At 39.6% G+C, this 22,764-nt stretch overlaps 1 long non-coding RNA gene across 1 annotated transcript in view; it reads left to right on the plus strand.

Moving 5' to 3' along the window:
- The window catches only part of LOC133658956 (uncharacterized), a 37,239-nt gene that overhangs the window by 1,005 nt on the left and 13,470 nt on the right, over nucleotides 1-22,764 (plus strand). The window lies entirely within an intron of this gene.

Consider the following 22,764-nt stretch of genomic DNA (forward strand, 5'->3'; position numbering starts at 1 on the left):
TTTGCCACCGCTTGCAGAATGACCAAGGCCTATACAGACCTAACATACACACCGTGGACCATGGCTACATAGGCACACATACCCCCAACCCCACACCATGCGTTTGCCACCACTTCACCCCACGTGGTATGACAGCATCCCCCCTAGTGGCTGGCAGCTTCGAGCTGGATGTCTCCTCCCCCCATAGGAGCCCAGTCTGAGATCGACTTTTTTTTTTACTCATCCTTCCCCAGCGTGTAGCTTTTTCCCACCTTTTACGGCGCGCCATTAAAGGCCTACTGAAATGATTTTTTTTTATTTAAACGGGGATAGCAGATCCATTCTGTGTGTCATACTTAAACATTTTGCGATATTGCCATATTTTTGCTGAAAGGATTTAGTAGAGAACATCGACGATAAAGTTCGCAACTTTTGGTCGCTGATAAAAAAAAGCCTTGCCTGTACCGGAAGTAGCGTGACGTCGCAGGTTGAAAGGCTCCTCACATTTCCCCATTGTTTACACCAGCAGCGAGAGCGATTCGGACCGAGAAAGCGACGATTACCCCATTAATTTGAGCCAGGATGAAAGATTCGTGGATGAGGAACATGAGAGTGAAGGACTAGAGTGCAGTGCAGGACACATCTTTTTTCGCTCTGACCGTAACTTAGGTACAAGCTGGCTCATTGGATTCCACACTCTCTCCTTTTTCTATTGTGGATCACGGATTTGTATTTTAAACCACCTCGGATACTATATCCTCTTGAAAATGAGAGTCGAGATAGAGAAATGGACATTCACAGTGACTTTCATCTCCACAACAATACATCGGCGAAGCACTTTAGCTACGGAGCTAACGTGATAGCATCGGGCTTAACTGCAGATAGAAACAAAAGAAATAAACCCCTGACTGGAAGGATAGACAGAAAATCAACAATACTATTAAACCATGGACATGTAACTACACGGTTAATGCTTTCCAGCCTGGCGAAGCTTAACAATGCTGTTGCTAACGACACCATTGAAGCTAACTTAGCAACGGGACCTCACAGAGCTGTGCTAAAAACATTAGCTCTCCACCTACGCCAGCCAGCCCTCATCTGCTCATCAACACCCGTGCTCACCTGCGTTCCCGCAAACGACGGAGCGACGAAGGACTTCACCCGATCAACGATGCGGTTGGCGGCTAGCGTCGGCTAGCGTCGGCTAGCGTCGGCTAGCGTCGGCTAGCGTCGGCTAGCGTCGGCTAGCGCGTCTGCTATCCAAGTCAAAGTCCTCCTGGTTGTGTTGCTGCAGCCAGCTGCTAATGCACCAAACCCACCTACAGCTTTCTTCTTTGCAGTCTTCTTTGTTCATTAAACAAATTGCAAAAGATTCACCAACACAGATGTCCAGAATACTGTGGAATTTTGCGATGAAAACCGAGCTTTTTGTATTGGATACAATGTGTCCGAATACTTCCGTTTCAACCATTGACGTCACGCGCATACGTCATCATACATAGACGTTTTCAACCGGAAGTTTCGCGGAAATTTAAAATTGCACTTTATAAGTTAACCCGGCCGTATTGGCATGTGTTGCACTGTTAAGATTTCATCATTGATGTATAAACTATCAGACTGCGTGGTCGGTAGTAGTGGGTTTCAGTAGGCCTTTAAGTGGCGACTCATCACCGTTCCTGTTCTGTCTACTGTACGTTTATCTCATTTTGAATGATTTTGTGGTGAAAATGAAATGTTGTTGTACTTGTGCAAGGACAGTTGAGAGCATGCCATACCATACCATACTTTGTATGATCATAAATGCTTAAAATGTGTCCAAACTCTCAGTCTTGCTGTATGGCTTCTTGTTTCTAGACAACCACTGAGCAAGCCTGTTAGCTACTTAACCTTTGGCTTGTGGCACCTTGACTTCGAGGATTTTATAAACGAAGGGGGCTTGTTCCGCAGCAAGTCTTTGATCGTGATGAGACCGAAAAAGAAGCCACAGCGGACTTTTATTACAGCGAAGGGGAAGGCACTACCGGGACAGAAGCTGATGAAGGATCGCCTCACACTGCTTGTTTCTGCTAACGCTAGTGGTGACTACGTGAAGCCACTGCTTGTTTGTCACTCAGAAACTACAAATACTACAAATATTCCCAGACTCAAGGTCAGATTATTTTACTTTTTTTGTTTTTTGGTTCTGGAGCGCACCAACGAGACTTGAAGAACCAATTAAGTGTGTGGATGGAGGTTCCACTGATAAGACTGATATGCTATAATAAAAGAGGCTGCAGCCTATCCCATCAATCAATCCCAAAGTATTTATATCACCCATAATCGCAGGTGACTCAAAGGGCTTCATAGCACTTGCTCTAGTGCAGGGGTCGGCAACCCGTGGCTCTAGAGCCGCATGCGGCTCTTTAGCGCCGCCCTAGTGGCTCTCTGAAGCTTTTTCAAAAATGTATGAAAAATGGAAAAAGATGAGGGGAAAAAAATATATTTTTTGTTTTAATATGGTTTCTGTAGGAGGACAAACATGACACAAACCTCCCTAATTGTTATAAAGCACACTGTTTGTATTAAACATGCTTCACTGATTGGAGTATTTGGCGAGCGCCGTTTTGTCCTACTAATTTTGGCGGTCCTTGAACTCACCGTAGTGTATAACTTTCTCCGACTTTTTAGGACGTGTTTTATGCCACTTCTTTTTCTGTGTCATTTTGTCCACCAAACCTTTAACGTTGTGCGTGAATACACAAAGGTGAGTTTTGTTGATGTTATTGACTTGTGTGGAGTGCTAATCGGGCATATTTGGTCACTGCATGACTGCAAGCTAATCGATGCTAACATGCTATTTAGGCTAGCTATATGTCCATATTGCATCATTATGCCTCATTTGTAGCTATATTTGAGCTCATTTAGTTTCCTTTAAGTCATCTCAATTCAATGTATATCTCATGACATACTATATGTATGTAATATCTTCTAATTTGTTGCGGCTCCAGACAGATTTGTTTTTGTATTTTTGGTCCAATATGGCTCTTTCAACATTTTGGGTTGCCGACCCCTGCTCTAGTGCAATGCACACTGGTACTTTATCTTTATCTCCATACTGTAGATTTTATGCCTACATCAAAGTGCCACCTATGTCTATCAAGCTCCATGTTCCGATGTTTAAATGTTAGTTGTCTGGTTGTGGTTGTGTCTGTGCTTGTGTTTTTGTTCTGTTGTTTTTGTGTATGTTAAGAAAGCAATGATGCACTGTGCCCAAGACAAATTTCCCCGCGGGGACAATAAAGTCGAACCTTGATAAACCACAACGACATCGCCTGATCTGAACCCACATCCCAGTGGACTTTGGGTGAGCGGTCAGCGCAGCCAATCAGCTGTGACAGACAGCTCATCAAATATTTGGAGTGACAGAATTCGGATTGAGCTTTGCTCATATTTCATTATCAACGGGCGTCCAGTGTCTCCTCTAACCCGATTGTTTGACTAGACAGTGGGGGCGGAGCCTGACCGAGACACAGATCATATACTGTGTACGGTATACACATTATCTTTGTGTGTGGGGTGGGGGGGGCTTACTAGTAGGTTGAAAAAATGATTTTAAATAGTTACCTTTGAGGTAATGTTGGTACGCTGTTCCCTTTTGTGGGGTTATGTTTTTTTAAAGGCCTACTGAAATGAATTTTTTTTATTTAAACGGGGATAGCAGATCTATTCTATGTGTCATACTTGATCATTTCGCGATATTGCCATATTTTTGCTGAAAGGATTTAGTATAGAACAACGACGATAAAGATTGCAACTTTTGGTATCTGATAAAAAAAAGGCTTGCACCTACCGGAAGTAGCGTGACGTAGTCAGTTGAACATATACGCAAAGTTCCCTATTGTTTACAATGATGGCCGCATGAAGTGAGAGAGATTCGGACCGAGAAAGCGACAATTTCCCCATTAATTTGAGTGAGGATGAAAGATTTGTGGATGAGTAAAGTGCAAGTGAAGGACTAGTGGGGAGTTGAAGCTATTCAGATAGGGAAGATGCTGTGAGAGCCGGGGTTGACCTGATATTTAGCTGGGAATGACTACAACAGTAAATAAGCACAAGACATATATATACTCTATTAGCCACAACACAACCAGGCTTATATTTAATATGCCACAAATTAATCCTGCATAAAAACACCTGCGTGTTTGTTATGCTAGCTCCTAGCTCCTCTGCTAGCTCCTAGCTCCATAGAACACGCCAATACAATTCAAACACCTGATCAACACACACAATCACTCAGCCCAAAAGACCGTTTACCTAACCGAAGGTTCATAAAGCTTATATATTTTTAAAAAGTTACGTACGTGACGCGCACATACGGTCAAGTTATCGAATGTTTAGCAGCCAAGGCTGCATACTCACGGTACCTGATATTCAGCTGGGAATGACTACAACAGTAAATAAACACAAGACATATATATACTCTATTAGCCACAACACAACCAGGCTTATATTTAATATGCCACAAATTAATCCTGCATAATAACACCTGCGTGTTTGTTATGCTAGCTTCTAGCTCCTCTGCTAGCTCCTAGCTCCATAGAACACGCCAATACAATTGAAACACCTGATCAACACACACAATCACTCAGCCCAAAAGACCGTTCACCTAACCCAAGGTTCATAAAGCTTATATATTTTTAAAAAGTTACGTATGTGACGCACACGTACGGTACGGTACGTGTTATGCTAGCTCCTAGCTCCTCTGCTAGCTCCTAGCTCCATAGAACACGCCAATACAATTCAAACACATGATCAACACACACAATCACTCAGCCCAAAAGACCGTTCACCTAACCCAAGGTTCATAAAGCTTATATATTTTTAAAAAGTTACGTACATACGCAAAAAAAAGCCAAAGCTGCATACTCACAGTAGCACGTCTGCGTCTTTGTCATCCAAATCAAAGTAATCCTGGTAAGAGTCTGTGTTGTCCCAGTTCTCTACAGGCGTCTGTGTATCCAAGTCAAATGTCCTCCTGGTTAGAGTCTTTGTTATCCGAGTTCTTCCATCTTGACTGCATCTTTCGGGAATGTAAACAAAGAAGCGCCGGCTGTGTACTGTTGTGGCTGACTACGTTCGAAAAATACGTCCATTTCGCACCGACAACTTTCTTCTTTGCTTGCTCGGCTTCCTTCTCCATAATGCAATGAACATGATTGAAACAGATTCACGAACACAGATGTCCAGAATACTGTGGAATTATGAAATGAAAACAGAGCTTTTTCGTGTTGGCTTCAATGTGGAAGGCATACCCGTGTTCGCCGGGCTACGTCACGCGCATACGTCATCCTCAGAGGCGTTTCGAACCGGAAGTTTAGCGGCAAATTTAAAATGTCACTTTATAAGTTAACCCGGCCGTATTGGCATGTGTTATAATGTTAAGATTTCATCATTGATATATAAACTATCAGACTGCGTGGTCGGTAGTAGTGGCTTGCAGTAGGCCTTTAAGTGAAGTAATTGTTCAAACTGGTGGCAAGATCAACATCATTGGGATAGTCATTTTCATTTAGTTTAATTTTGGTGTCAGGGAGGACAGTGTTTTTTTTTTATCCCGGCTGAGCACACCATTTAATACTTTCCAACATTGATTTTGATCACCACAAGAAGCCTTAATACGATCAGTATAATATTTTTTCTTACTTGTTCGTATGACACTGGTTAGTTTATTTTTATATTTAGTGTACTTGGTTTTATTTTCCTCGGTCGGACATTTGATGTAGCATTTCTAGAGATTATTTTTCTTAGTGATTGACTTCATTATATTCTTTTCTGGTATCTTAGTGTTAACGCTATTAGTCATTTCATTGATAAAAGCATTATAGGCCTCTTCCGGAGTTATACAGCTATAGACAAGAATCCCACGTTTTGTGCCTAAGATTTTCAGATAATCTATTCAAGTATCTTTTTGATAATACTTTTAGAGTATCTTTAAAAACTTTTGGAGTATGTTTCAAGTCTATTTGGGGTATGTTTAAAGACTTCAGAGTATTTTTCAAGTGTTTCGGGGGAATGTTTTAGGTCTTTTGGGGTATGTTCCAAGCAAGACTTTTGAGGTATGTTTTTAAAGACTTTTGAAGTATGTTTCAAGTCTTATGGGATGTGCTTAAATACTTTGGTGTATGTTTAAAATATTTTGGGGTATGTTTAAAAATGTTTGGAGCATGTTTTAAGTCTTTTGAGGTATGTTTAATTACTTTTTGTGTATGTTTAAATACATTCGGAGTATGTTTAAAAACTTCAGAGTATTTTTCAAGTGTTTCGGGATATGTTTTAAAGGCCTACTGAAATGATTTTTTTTTATTTAAACGGGGATAGCAGATCCATTCTATGTGTCATACTTGATCATTTCGCGATATTGCCATATTTTTGCTGAAAGGATTTAGTATAGAACATCGACCATAAAGTTCGCAACTTTTGGTCGCTGATAAAAAAAAGCCTTGCCTATACCGGAAGTAGCGTGACGTCACAGGAGGAAGGATTCCTCACATTTCCCCGTTGTTTACAATGGAGCGAGAGAGATTCGGACCGAGAAAGCGACGATTACCCCATTAATTTGAGCCAGGATGAAAGATTTGTGGATGAGGAACGTTAGAGTGAAGGACTAGAGAGGCAGTGCAGGGTGTATCTTTTTTCGCTCTGACCGTAACTTAGGTACAAGGTCTCATTGGATTCCACACTTTCTCCTTTTTCTATTGTGGATCACGGATTTGTATTTTAAACCACCTCGGATACTATATCCTTTTGAAAATGAGAGTCCAGAACGCGAAATGGACATTCACAGTGACTTTTATCTCCACGACAATACATCAGCGAAGCTCTTTAGCTACTGAGCTAACGTGATAGCATCAGGCTTCAATGCAGATAGAAACAAAATAAATAAATCCCTGACTGGAAGGATAGACAGAAGATCAACAATATTATTAAACCATGTACATGTAAATACACAGTTAATGCTTTCCAGCCTGGCGGAGCTTAACAATGCTGTTGCTAACGACGCCATTGAAGCTAACTTAGCAACCGGACCTCACAGAGCTATGATAAAAACATTAGCGCTCCACCTACGCCAGCCAGCCCTCATCTGCTCATCAACACCCGTGCTCACCTGCGTTCCAGCGATCGACGGCGCGACGAAGGACTTCACCCGATCATCCGTTCGGTTGGCGGCTAGCATCGGCTAGCGCGTCTGCTATCCAAGTAAGTACTCCTGGTTGTGTTGCTACAGCCAGCCGCTAATACACCGATCCCACCTACAACTTTCTTCTTTGCAGTCTCCATTGTTCATTAAACAAATTGCAAAAGATTCACCAACACAGATGGCCAGAATACTGTGGAATTGTTCGATGAAAACAGAGCAGTTTGTATGGTGACACATTGCGTACGAATACTTCCGTTGCCGTCGTGACGTCACGCATCATACATAGACGTTTCCAACCGGAAGTTTAGCGGGAAATTTAAAATTGCACTTTATAAGTTAACCCGGCCGTATTGGCATGTGTTGCTATGTTAAGATTTCATCATTGATATATAAACTATCAGACTGCGTGGTCGGTAGTAGTGGCTTTCAGTAGGCCTTTAAGTCTTTTGGGGTATGTTTGAAGTATTTCAAAATATGTTTCAAGTATTTAAGGGTATGTTTCTAGATTTTTAGGATATTTTTAAACACTTTTGGGTTATGTTGAAATACTTTTGGGGTATGTTTAAAGACTTAAAAGTATGTTTCAAGTGTTTCGGGGTATGTTCAAATACTTTTGGGTATGTTTCGAATCTTTTGGGGTATGTTTGAAGATTTTGGGGGTATGTTTGAAGACTTTTGGGGTATGTTTAAACACTTTTGGATCATGTTTAATTACTTTTTTGTGTAGGTTTAAATACATTTGGGGTATGTTTAAAGACTTCATAGTATTTTTCAAGTGTTTTATGGTATGTGTTAAGTCTTTTAGGGCATGTTTCTAGATTTTTAAGATATTTCAAAACACTTTTGGGTTATGTTTAAATACTTTTGGGGTATGTTTAAAGACTTAAAAGTATGTTTCAAGTGTTACGGGATATATTTTAAGTCTTTTGTGGTATGTTTAAAGTCTTTCGCAGTATGTTTAAAGACTTAAAAGTATGTTTCAAGTGTTTCGGGGTATGTTCAAATACTTGTGGGTATGTTTCAAATCTTTTGGGGTATGTTTGAAGATTTTGGGGTATGTTTAAAAACTTTTGGAGCATGTTTTAAGTCTTTTGAGGTATGTGTAATTACTTTTTGTGTATGTTTAAATACATTTGGGGTATGTTTAAAGACTTCAGAGTATTTTTGAAGTGTTTCGGGGTATGTTTTAAGTCTTTTGGGGTATGTTTCAAGTCTTTTGAAGTATGTTTCAAGTATTTAAGTGTGTGTTTCTAGATTTTTAGGATATTCTAAACACTTTTGGGTTATGTTTAAATATTTTTGGGGTATGTTTAAAGACTTAAAAGTATGTTTCAAGTGTTTCAGGGTACGTTTTAAGTCTTTTGGGGTATGTTTAAAGACTTTTGGAGTAAATGTCAAGTATTTTGAAGTAAGTTCCATGTGTTTTGGGGTATTTTTCAAGTCTTTATATATGGTAACACAAACACATAAGACCCAAGTGCGTGAGCAAGGAAGTCTTCCTACTCACCTCTTATCGCAAAGGACTGTTTGCATCAGCAGTTAAATGGCAGTTCAACTATGTGTGTGTGTGTTTGTGTGCGTGCGTGCCTGTGTGCAGGGGTGTGTGTTTGCCTGATTGCCAGTGGGTTTACGGGTTACACCCACAGACACACAAACACTAACCATAGGGTCAAACAATAATGGCCTTAATATGAATATCCATGGATCTAATCTGTGTTGTTGATTCATATTTCATCGCTTATGTTTTGGTTTTACAGTTGTTGTTGCGTCATTTGTTTGCTAACACGCTGCAAACAAATCGCAGCTGAACATTAGCGAGCTGGCTCACACTTCAATGCTGACAAATGTTGGCCGCAAAAACACATCCTCTGGCCTGACACGTGTTCAGACTAATGCGTATTTGACAAGCACATGTTCGAGTGTTTATGAGCAATTAGCACAGAGTTAGCTTGGAGAGGCTAAACATGCAATAAAATCGAACGCAAGAACTCAATTGCAAAATTTGCCTTGGTGACTCAAATACACAAAGGCAGCAACAGATCTGAATCAAAGTCTTTAGTACACAAAACGCTGCTCCATAGCCCCTCAGAGTCCTATCAACGCGGCATTAAGTAACTGACTACTTAAGTAAGGAAGTCAAATATAGCCTCAAATTAAGTGCTTCAATGCTGTGTCAGCTTGCAAAAAGGAGGAAAGGAATTGAGGTTGAAAACAGGAAGTGGAATTGCAATGCAAACTGATTATTTTGGTTATTCCAGAATCATGTTTTGTTCACTTACTGCAGTCTCAGCGTATCCCCGAATTTAAAGTACCCCTGGGTACCCCATTAAAGTTTCTTGTCAAATTACTTTTCTCAGGGCATTCAATCGATTGCAACTGGACTAATTGGTATGTCTTGGAAGACGTTTTGGCTTTCATTAGAGTAGGCTTCATCAGTTCATGCTCATAGACTTAGATTGGTCAGATCTAATCTAGCGGCTTTTGCTAGACCCGAGATATTTATACTTATGACCTCCTATATACTGATATTTGGGGTTTTGGCACGAGCCACTAGACAAGATCTGACGAATCTATGTCTAAGACTGGATATGACCAATCTAAGTCTAAGACTAGATCTGACCAATCTAAGTCTAAGACTAGATGTGCCTAATCTAAGTCTAAAACTACATGTGACTAATCTAAGTCTCAGATTAGATCTAACCAATCTAAATCCAAGTCTACATATGACCAATCTAAATCCAAGTCTAGATATGGCCAATCTAAGACTAAGACTAGATCTGACCAATCTAAATCTAAGACTAGATCTGACCAATCTAAGTATAAGACTAGATCCGACCAATCTCAGTCTAAGACTAGATCTGACCCATCTAAGTCTAAGACTAGATCTGACCAATCTAAGTCTAAGACTAGATCCGACCAATCTGAGTCTAAGACTAGATCTGACCCATCTAAGTCTAAAACTAGATCTGACCAATCTGAGTCTAAGACTAGATCCGACCAATCTGAGTCTACGACTAGATCTGACCCATCTAAGTCTAAGACTAGATCTGACCAATCTAAGTCTAAGACTAGATCCGACCAATCTGAGTCTAAGACTAGATCTGACCAATCTAAATATAAGACTAGATCCGACCAATCTGAGTCTAAGACTAGATCTGACCCATCTAAGTCTAAGACTAGATCTGACCAATCTAAGTCTAAGACTAGATGTGCCTAATCTAAGTCTAAAACTAGATGTGACTAATCTAAGTCTCAGATTAGATCTAACCAATCTAAATCCAAGTCTAGATATGACCAATCTAAATCCAAGTCTAGATATGACCAATCTAAGACTAAGACTAGATCTGACCAATCTAAGTCTAAGCCTAGATCTGACCAATCTAAATCTAAGACTAGATCTGACCAATCTAAGTATAAGACTAGATCCGACCAATCTCAGTCTAAGACTAGATCTGACCCATCTGAGTCTAAGACTAGATCTGACCAATCTAAGTCTAAGACTAGATCTGACCAATCTGAGTCTAAGACTAGATCCGACCAATCTGAGTCTACGACTAGATCTGACCCATCTAAGTCTAAGACGAGATCTGACCAATCTAAGTCTAAGACTAGATCCGACCAATCTGAGTCTAAGACTAGATCTGACCCATCTAAGTCTAAGACTAGATCTGACCAATCTAAGACTAGATCCGACCAATCTGAGTCTAAGACTAGATCTAACCAATCTAAGTCTAAGACTAGATCTAACCCATCTGAGTCTATGACCATGAACTGATGAAGTCTACTTGGATGAGATAAGACAAACCAAACAGTCCAGTTGTGATTGATTGAATGCCCTGGGATTACAGCGTCCTGGATGATCGAGACCATCCAAAGACTTGTCAAATGACCTTGGTTTTAGAGAGTATGAAGTGTTTTAAGAGCATAGGAAGTGTAGAGCAGGGGTGTCCAACGATCAGGCCGCTGGCCAGATAAGGCCCGCGAACAAGTTTTACCCGGCCCGCGAGATAAGTTTGCTAAGTATAAAAATTAGCTGAAATTTTTGAATGAAAGAAACTGCTGTCCTAAATGTGTCCACTGGGTGTCGCAATAGCTATTCTTTGTATCCCCCGCCGCGAGAGGCTGGTACATCATTTAGTACATCATATGAGGAAAATTAGTAAATTACTACAATAATATCCTGTAATTTGATTTTGATATCATTATTAATTTCATCTTCTGATAGATTAAAAATGGACAATTGGAGCGTTTTAAAACTTTGCCAGACTCAATTCCACTTTTTTGACTGATGAACATTATCACAGCATATATTCTGAAAGTATAAACAATTACAAAATGAAGATAGAACATTCTATTTACAGGTAAGTGTAAAAAAAAAAAATTATATGTTTTGTACATTTTCAGAATGTGTTTGCTCTATTTTTGACCAAAGAAAACAATCTGAAGTTGTCTTTATTTTGAAGTTGTCATGCCATGGTTTTACCAGTCCGGCCCACTTGGGAACACATTTTCTTCCGTGTGGCCCCTGAGCTAAAACAGGTTTGACACCCCTGGTCTAGAGGGTTTCTGAAGACTTCCGAAATCAATAATGTACAGTATATAGCATCCCTACTTTACCAAAATTCACCTAATACTGTGGTTCGGAATGTAAAACCAGTGTATTTTTCGGACTATAAGTCAGTTTTTTTCATAGTTTGGCAGTGGGTGCGACTTAAACTCAGGAGCGACTTATGTGTGAAATTATTAACACATTACCGTAAAATATCAAATAATATTATTTAGCTCATTCACGTAAGAGACTAGACGTATAAGATTGCATGGGATTTAGCGATTAGGAGTGACAGATTGTTTGGTAAACATATAGCATGTTCTATATGTTATAGTTATTTGAATGACTCTTACCATAATATGTTACGTTAACATACCAGGCACGTTCTCAGTTGGTTATTTATGCCTCATATAACGTACACTTATTCAGCCTGTTGTTCACTATTCTTTATTTATTTGAAATTGCCTTTCAAATGTCTATTCTTGGTGTTGGGTTTTATCACATAAATTTCCCCAAAAATGCGACTTATACTCCAGTGGGACTTATATATGTTTTTTCCCTTCTTTATTATGCATTTTCGGCAGGTGAACCTTATACTCCGGTGTGACTTATACTCCGAAAAATACGGTAATAATTGAGGGAACACTGTTTCATATACAGTATATTGCATCCAGAAAGTATTCAGTGTTTCACTTTTTCCACATTTTGCAATGTTACAGCCTTACAGCCTTATTCCAAAATGGAAAAATTTCATTTTAGTCCTCCAAAAAGCTACACACAACACCCCATGATGACCATGTAAAAAGTTTTTTTTTTTTTTAAATGCAAATGCATTCAAAATAAAACACTGAAAAATCACATGTACAGAAGTATTAAGACCTTTTGCCCAATACTTTGTTGATGCACCTTTAGCAGCATCAAAACAGTATTGAGCAAAGGCTCTGAATACTTATGAACATGTGATTTTTATTCTTATTTATTTATAATACATTTGTAAAAAATAAAATAAAATACATTTTCACAGATTTTTTTTTTTACATTTGACTCGTGTTTAACTGTATTTCCGGACTGTGTATGTCAACATTTCAATAAACAAATGTCACATTTTCACTTTTTACATTGTCATTATGGGGTATTGTCTGTAGAATTTTGAGGACCAAAATGAATGTATTTAATTTTAGAATGAGGCTGCAACATAAACATTTTTTTTTTAAAAGTGGAAATGCACTGCAGGAAGTGTATAGTTAAGTCAAGAACTGTCAGTTGACATTCTTATTATCCCTAACAAAAGATGGATATATTTTGTTAGAGTGCATTTTGGGCAAAGGTCTGAACTGTCAAATACATTTTTGTGTAAATATATATAGATAAAAATCACTTTGGTTATCGATTGTAAAGTTCTGGAAATGATAAATAGTGGTTCAAATTCCCATTATTGTGCATCACTAGTTATATTTCAAGGTTGGAGAAATGTAACTATGAGCATGATGCAAACTGCCCTTTAATTTGATGTATTTTTACTATTAAATTATGCGCAATGCTGGAAAAATAATGTGTTTGCCAGAATGTTTTACATAATGTTTTGACAACCCTAATATAAATAAAATTAAATGAAATAAACTGTACTAATTGATTACTGCACTTACCACAAGTTTGTGTCATTTATTCTTTTTCAAATTAAATGAAAAATACAGACTATTCAAAATGTAGGGAATTTGTGTTCATTTTGGAAGTGTGCATGTTCATTATTTAGGCCGAAATCTTTGTTAAACGCGACAATTTTTTCCCGTTAACTGGCTAGAACAGGGGTCGGCAACCCAAAATGTTGAAAGAGCCATATTGGAGCAAAAATACAAAAAACAAATCTGTCTGGAGCCGCAAAAAATTAAAAGCCAAATTACATACAGATAGTGTGTCATGAGATATGAATTGAATTAAGAGGACTTAAAGGAAACTAAATGACCTCAAATATACCTACATATGAGGCATAATGATGCAATATGTACATATAGCTAGCCTAAATAGCATGTTAGCATCGATTAGCTTGTAGTCATGCAGTGACCAAATATGTCTGATTAGCACTCCACACAAGTCAATAACATCAACAAAACTCACCTTTGTGCATTCACGCACAACATTAAAAGTTTGGTGGACAATATGAGACAGAAAAAGAAGTGGCATAAAACACGTCCTAGGAAGTTGGAGAAAGTTATACATGTAAACAAAATACGGTGAGTTCAAGGACCGCCAAAATTAGTAGGACAAAACGGCGCTCGCCAAATACTCAAATCAGTGAAGCATGTTTAATATAAACAGTGTGATTTATAACAATTAGGGAGGTTTGTGTCATGTTTGTCCTCCTACAGAAACCATATTAAAACCCAAAATATTTTTTCACCCCTCATCTTTTTCCATTTTTCACACATTTTTGAAAAAGCTCCAGAGAGCCACTAGGGCGGCTCTAAGGCTCTAGAGCCGCGGGTTGCCGACCCCCGGGCTAGAAGGAATTTGCCTGAGTTGCAATTAATTTAACATTCTGTAGGGCGGAGCCGATTCTATTCAAATTCCAATTCTATAGCAATAGGGATCATGAAATATGATGTTAAAAAGTGGAAGTACAGTCGCTGCTTCCTAGACGAAGGCTGAATGTGACTTTAAGACACCGTCACATTGGTCACTCTGCTTGCATGACAGCCAGGCTATCTTTGGAGAGCCCAACTTAATATTTCATTGGAAACCTGGGTCACACTTTCTCTCCCAGCCAGTCTGCAGACTTCACTGCACACATTTAGGTCTACACGTCATTTTTTTAAAAAGCATGTATTCCTCTAGATCAGGGGTGTCAAACTCGTTTTAGCTCAAGCATGGAGGAAAATATATTCCCAAGTGCTCAAATCATGGCATGATAACTTAAAGCGGCACTAAGTAACTTTTTAGCTTTCATCAAACATTTTCATAACTTTTGGAAGGATGCATGGACTTACAACCAGTTGAATCCCAGCAGGGGCAAGACATTGATACAACGTTGATTATACGTACATGTCCTTTAAAAGTGACGTTGAAACAAGGTTGCAAAATGGTTGTATTTGTAAATTGAGGCAACATTGATGTCTAACGCTGGATCCACGTTGTTGGTTGGGAAATGACCAAATCTCAATGGTCAAATCAACGTCACAACCCGACATTGATTAAAAGTCATCAAAAAGCATGTTGTTTCAATGTTCTTTTTGTGTTGTAGAATATTGGTTGGGATCATACTTGCCAACCCTCCTGAATTTTCCGGGAGACTCCCAAATTTCAGTGCCTTTCCCGAAAATCTCCAGGGACGACCATTCTCCCGAATTTCTCCCGATTTCCAGACGGACTTAAGGCACGCCCCCTCCAGGTCCGTGCGGACCTGAGTGAGGACAGCCTGTCGCCACGTCCACTTGGCCAACCAAAAAGTAACCACAGAACACTATACCGTATAGCAGGGGTGTCAAACGTACGGCCCGAGGGCCGGATCAGGCCCGCGAACAGGTTTTATCCGGCCCGGGGGTTTGAGTTTGCGGAATATAAAAATTTACCTGAAATTTTTGAATGAAAGAAACTGCTGTTCTAAATGTGTCCACCAGATGTCGCACTAGCAATTCTTTGTATCTTTGTACAAAATAAACCACATGATGTTAGTGCACCAATCGAAGAAAATGATCAAACTACATAAATAACATCCTGTAATTTGATTTTGATGTATATTTTTTATCTTGATAGATTGAAAATTAATACTAATGAGTCGACTGATGAACATTATCACATAATGTATTCAGAAAGTATCAATAACTACAAATAAAGATAAAATACTATTAACCGCAACATGCAAGTGTAAAACAACAACATTATGATTTGTACATTTTCAGAATGTGCTTGTTATGATCCGCTGCCCGGATCATATTTCTGTTTACGTTTTCTAGTCACTTGTGTTTTTTCTGTTAGTCGTGATCTCTTTCTAGTTCCTGTTTAAGCACTTCTCAGTTTGGTTACCATAGTTACTGATTATTTTCACCTGCCGCGGGTGTTCCCGACGCGCACCTGTTTTTCATGATTGACATTATTATTTAAAGCTTGCCTCCCCAACCAGTCGGTCTGGCTTCGTAGTTTGTTTTCACACAACGGATGACGACGTATGTTTCCTATGCTTTAGCTGCTAGTTTTTACGCTAGGCTAATTTTGCTTGCTAGCTCCCACGCTAGCCCTTTTGTTTTTGCCTTATGTGCCATGTGCACGTCTTTGTTTTTTCCTGCATGTTTAGTTCCTGAATAAATAATTTTCCTACCTGCAAGCTGTGTCCGAGCCCGTCTGCATTCCTGGGAGAACACCTCGCACCACGATGCGACCCCGTCGTCACAGTGCTTGTTCTATTCATAAACAAAGAAAACAATCTGAAGTCGTCTTTATTTTTAAGTTATCGTGCCGTATTTTACCAGTCCGGCCCACTTGGGAGTAAATTTTCTCCATGTGGCCCCCCATCTAAAATGAGTTTGACACCCCTGCCGTATAGTGTTCTGTGGTTACTTTTTGGTTGGCCAACGGTTTACGTTGTATTGCGCACCCTGACGGCAAGTGTGGGAGTCGGTTCTGAAGTATGAAGTAAAGAGACGTAACTTCGTCACCTCGCCTGGTTATTGACTCCAACCCAGAATATTACACTGCCCATACCTATGCTCCTTCAAAGGCTGTGCTACTGGCTGCAAAGCATTGCACTTTCAAATACAACAATGAGTAGAGAGGAGTGTTATGTGTGTATACACTACCGTTCAAAAGTTTGGGGTCACCCAAACAATTTTGTGGAATAGCCTTCATTTCTAAGAACAAGAATAGACTGTCGAGTTTCAGATGAAAGTTCTCTTTTTCTGGCCATTTTGAGTGTTTAATTGATCCCACAAATATGATGCTCCAGAAACTCAATCTGCTCAAAGGAAGGTCAGTTTTGTAGCTTCTGTAACGAGCTAAACTGTTTTCAGATGTGTGGACATGATTGCACAAGGGTTTTCTAATCATCAATTAGCCTTCTGAGCCAATGAGCAAACACATTGTACCATTAGAACACTGGAGTGATAGTTGCTGGAAATGGGCCTCTATACACCTATGTAGATGTTGCACCAAAAACCAAACATTTGCAGCAAGAAAAGTCATTTACCACATTAGCAATGTATAGAGTGTCTTTCTTTCAAGTTAAGACTAGTTTAAAGTTATCTTCATTGAAAAGTACAGTGCTTTTCCTTCAAAAATAAGGACATTTCAATGTGACCCCAAACTTTTGAACGGTAGTGTATGTGTAAATAAATCAACACTGCAATTCAAGTATTTATTTTATTTATATGTACCTGTATGTATATATAATAAAATACATATATATATATATATATACTGTGTGTGTGTATATATATATATATATATATATATATATATATATATATATATATATATATATATATATATATATATATATATATATATATATATATATATATAAGAAATACTTGAATTTCAGTGAATTCTAGCTATAAATATACTCCTCCCCCCTTAACCCCGCCCCCGAGTAGATAATTAAACACAAAACTTTGGTAGGCACGCCTTACTTCTTTTTTCACGTGAGCTTAGAAGTTTGTGTAGTGGCCTGTGCTTGTGAATACAACCAATATCAATCAATCAATCAAAGTTGACTTATAGAGCCCCAAATGTCTCAAAGGGCTGCACGAGTCACAACGACATCCTCGGCTCAGATCCCATATCAGGGCAAGAAAAAAATCAACCCGATGGGAACATAGAGAAACCTTGGAAGGGACCGCAGATGTGGGGACCAATGGATGCCGAGTGGATATGGTTAATAATGTGAGAGTCCAGTCCATAGTGGGGCCAGCAGGGATCTTCTTGCACGTCCCTGACTGATGCAAAGAGGAGTGGTCCATCCTGGGCCCCGACTTTGAACAGCTAGCGCGAGATCCGTGGAGGCTGATCTGTGGTCCCCAGATAACCTCTCCACGCAGGAGAGGGGGGCAGAGCGGAAACGAGAGACAGCAGATCAACTGGACTAAAAAGGGGTCTATTTAAAGGCTAGAGTATAAAAATGAGTTTAAAGATAACTAAGTTTCCATGCACTAAATTAGGCGGATTTCTCAAATAGTTCTTTTTTTTTTTTGTACTTTCACACCTGTGTGTGAAGTCCCAGTGTCCATGCGCCCTCTCTAACGCGACTATTGGTCGTACGCCAGGTGCCTCCCGTACACTGCTTATTTCATTTGAGCAAGACCTATGACGTCACATTCGGCATCTGCGGATCCTTACAACTTGTTTTATAATATTAATATTGGCACGGATGACAAATATTTGGTCTCTAATGGCTATGTTGATGTTACATTGCAGACAGCATCAAGAAATGATCTTATAGTGCGCTACGAACATGACGCTACTACCAGGAAGGTCTCAGACCGGACGAGGGTCCGAAGCAAAGAAAGACCGGCGGCAGTGTTTTTTCGAAGGAATATTCGGACAGAGATCGTGGAAACAAAACTTTCGAATGACTCCGAGTTCATTCAAAAGGCTTTGTGGATTGATGGAAGGAGTTTTAAACCCGAAGGAAAAGACCGTTCGTTCCTCGGTTGATACTGGTCCAGAGGAAGATTGATATTGTTCTGGAATACATTGCCAGTTGTGTGGAATTTAGAGTTATTGTTCATCAGTTTGGGGTGCACAAATGCAGCGTGAAGAGGTTTGTGTACGTTTTTGGCTGGATGTTGAATGTCTGTTGAATATCCAACTTGAAACTAACTTCACCTCGGTATTCGGATTTTGTTCGAGAGTACGAATTACATTTCCTTAGCTACCTTCTTCAATAACTGTTTCTTCCTCTTCATTCCAGTCGGTAGCCAACTTATGTATTTATTGAACGGTATCTGCTTCCGGGTTACATTGAGACTGGCTCAATGCACGATACGAAGGGTCTCCTCTGGCCGCACACACCCCCTCGAGAGATCTGGTTTCCATTTGTCACGACCCGACTAGGACTCTGGACACAGATGCAGGATTACTGAAAACAGTTGTTTATTCTCAGAAGGGGAGGGGTCCTAAACGGGAGAAACAAAACCGGCTATCAAAACAGATCTAACCTGACTACTAAACGAACAAAAATATTAACAACTCAAAACGCTCCGGCTATGGAGGGGAAAAAGGGGCTAAAGAACAAAAACTAACAAATACAACAAAAAGCGCTCCAACGGAGGCGATGCTAAGAAGCTAATCTTACCTGACAAAAGGTTACAAACAAAGAATCTCCCGTGGATCAAAAGTTCAAAAAAACGTGGCAATGGCTGTAGACAAGGCTGGAGGTACGCACAAGACGATACGAAACATTCTGGCACAGGACAGAAGGAGGATGAGACATTTAGGGCTGCAACTAACGATTAATTTGATCATAGATTTATCTGTCGATTATTACTTCGATTAATCGATTAATAATCGGATAAAAGACACAAACTACATTTCTGTCCTTTCCAGTATTTTATTGAAAAAACCCAGCATACTGGCACCGTACTTATTTTGATTATTGTTTCTCAGCTGTTTGTACATGTTGCAGTTTATAAATAAAGGTTTATTTAAAAAAATAAAAATAAAAAAAAATAAAAATTATTTTTTTATTTTTTTAAAAAGCCTCTGCGCATGCGCATAGCATAGATCCAACGAATCGATGACTAAATTAATCGGCAACTATTTTTATAATCGATTTTAATCGATTTAATCGATTACCGTATTTCCTTGAATAGCCGCAGGGGCGTTAATTAATTTAAAACCTCCTGTCACTCCTGCGTTTACCGGAAACCGGCGGGATGGCCGTGCATGCGGTAATTATTTTAAAACCTCTTCTCACTCCGGCGTTTACCAAAAGGAATCCATAAAATTTAGGCGTGCGCTTTGAGTGTGATGTAAGCATACCATCATGAAAAGCACATTTAATTAAAAAAAACGTTATTATGGTCTTACCTGTACTTATAAATGGAGTCCATTTGCAGCTCCTTCAGACCAAAAGCATCAATAACTTGTTTATAGAAGTCTTCCTTATTTTCTTTCTTCAGTTTTAAAAGTCTCTGTTTCGATGGAGATATTCCTTTAATTATTACCTCCTGCTTCGATTGAAAGTCCAGTTTAGAAAACTGTTTTATTTTAGATACCGGTATGTAATCCTCCATGTTAAAAGTTCAGGCAGAGGAAAAAAAAAAAATCTCTTGCTGCGTGTGTTCACTTCTTCTGCAGTACCGGAAGTCGCAAGAAGGATCACTAGCGCGGCAGCGCCCTTTACCACCAGGAGGCGGGAGTCATTTAATGACTTATACAGTATTTCACACACGCAGCTACGGTATATTAATAAAACATAGCTGCTTACTGTTCTCTTTAGCATACTGTACCGGTATTCAATAGCTTGGACCTTAAATCCTACTGAAAAGCTCTTTATCTTTTTTCCTTTGTGCGATTGTAAACTACTGAAAGCAGCTTCCTCCATTTTGAAAATGAGGACAGGTAAATCGTCACTCGTGACGTAACGAATTTGACCCGGTGGAAGTTCTAGCCATATGCTAAATATTTTGCGAAACGAGTTTGACCCGGCGAAAATTATAGACATGCGATAATAGAATTAATATTTTGCGAAACGAATTTGATCCAGCTTCAATAATAAACCGGCGATAAGGCCAACCATGCGTTAATTATTTTGAGAAACGAGTTTGACCCGGCAGTAATTCTAGACGTGCGAATACTATATTCCCTGCGCCAATTCAAGGAAATACGGTAGTTGTTGCAGCCCTAGAGACATTTATATACATGAGGGAGGGTGACACAGGTGGGCGCAATCAGGCAATCAGGAAAGACGTCAGACCAGGGAAGGGAAAGTCAGCATTTCAAAATAAAACAGGAAATGACAAAACAACATGAAACCAGACGAAACCCAGACCAGACTTCACCCAGGTGTGACACCATTCGCATAATCCAAGTGCGTTAGTCCGACTTTTCAAAAACCGAACATGATCGGATTAAGGTGTTTCCATGGGTTGTAGCAGGCTTATTTGGGAAATCATACACCAACAATAGCACGTTTGATCTTACGGGTCTCACCGTGGACTTACTTTTGTTTGGACCACAACTGCTGCTCCGGGAAACCAAACACATGTTGGTAAACACGTCCCAAGTCGGGGCGTTTGACTTCACATTATCGGCACTTGCCGGGATGGAAAATACACAAAAACAGGTGCCAACAGGTGAGAGAAGTGTTTAAGTGAAAACTATGTCATGTGAAGTGGTCACTTCTTCATTGGGAGACGTTCGGACGCCTCTGATCTAATGAGGCAGTCCGTACAGTTTGTTGTCAGACACGTGTGTGAAGACCAGAGCCCATTTCCTCGATCGCCCCCGCCTCTCATATTTGATCTTTTTTTACTGGCTTTAGGCTGGAATATGTGTGCGCGCACGCGGCGAAGGCTGGATTCTATCAACAGACATCTGGCAAACAAAACATTCCCTTCAATCCAATATCAGAAATGGACGGAGCCCTGATCCAAAGACAAGAAGAGTCCATCTGGAGCTGCCGTTGGAGGGATTACCAGGTGACGAGTGGACCGTGTTGTTCTGGTGACCCCTTATCTGCCAAGTAGAACCCAGTGGAAAAAGCATCCGATTAACAGGATGCCAGGCAGAATCAGCTGGCAGATGTAATACTTGGAAGGACCGTCCTGTGTCAAAGCGACAATAGTCTAAATCCTGGATTCCGCTGAGAAAGAAAGTCTTCTGTTTGTGTTTTGTCAAGCTGTCACGGAGGCTTTTCATCTCACGTCCGCTCTAATCCAGCTTCACGTCCACCGCAAGCCGCCTTTTATACTTTCATCCTGCAGACTTTGTAGTCCCGTAATAACGTCTTACAATGTCGCCATACTGTATTGGAACAGACTACAAAGGACACGACCTCCAAAACAGTCCTTCCGGGATTTTGGGCTTTTTTTGTGTGATTGTTGGGGACTGAAATGCCTGAATTCACGGCAGCTATTTCAGAAAAATGCAGGGAAAGCAATTTGAAAGGGGACCTATTATGCAAAAGCAACTTTTCAGACTCATTGGTACCGTTTTTTGGGGGGGATCTGCGTAAGTCCCGACACTGAAATCAAAGCGCGGAGATACTTATAAAACAATCTTGCCTTCCTTCATAATTTTCCACATTTGTGATGTTCTTGCCCAAGTCTGATACTTCCATATATGGTAGAAGTATACTACGGGTGTCAAAAAAAAACCAAAGGTTTTTCACATTAATCGGGATTATTATTTGTAACAATTCTTAATCGATTCCAAAAAATCTAAAAAAAAAATTTTATGTATTCATTTTTTTGTCCTGTCCAGCCACTCAGACAAATCCCATTGTTGATGTAGATCAGACCTGAGCAAATTAAGGCCTGGGGGCCACTTCCGGCCCGTTAAGATTTTCAATCTGGCCCTCCGGGCATTCCCTAAATTTTTTTTTAGATCTTTAAGATGGAAACTGTAGCTGCCATTATGATGTGCAGTGATGTTTTCAAATTAGCGTAAGTCTTGAACTATACAAAGTATTTCAATGGTTGGAATCTGCACTTTTGCATTATATACTAGTTACTATGGTAATCTAATTAGTTACTATGTTACATAGTTACATATTTCGCTGTTTGTTGCATTTTTGTTGCGTTTGGCTTGATTATATGTCAATCGAAAGGGGGTGTGATGTTCATATGTTGTCAATATTCAGTGTTTTATCATTCAAAGTTAATATTGTAAATCCCACATTCTTTATTTCATGTACATTCTGGGTGTCTCATTCAGTAAAAATGTTTTTAATTCCAGGCGGTCTGTCATAACGTTTTCAGCATTCAATCAGACATTATTATGAAGTTTTGTATAAGATCCGATATACATTACCGGCCCCCAGACACATTTTTTTCTGTAAATTTGGCCCCCAAGTCAAAATAATTGCCCAGGCCTGATGTAGATGAAGTATGTATATCTGCTGTAAACA

Source organism: Entelurus aequoreus, linkage group LG10, assembly GCF_033978785.1.
Source record: "Entelurus aequoreus isolate RoL-2023_Sb linkage group LG10, RoL_Eaeq_v1.1, whole genome shotgun sequence".
Lineage (NCBI taxonomy): Eukaryota > Metazoa > Chordata > Actinopteri > Syngnathiformes > Syngnathidae > Entelurus > Entelurus aequoreus.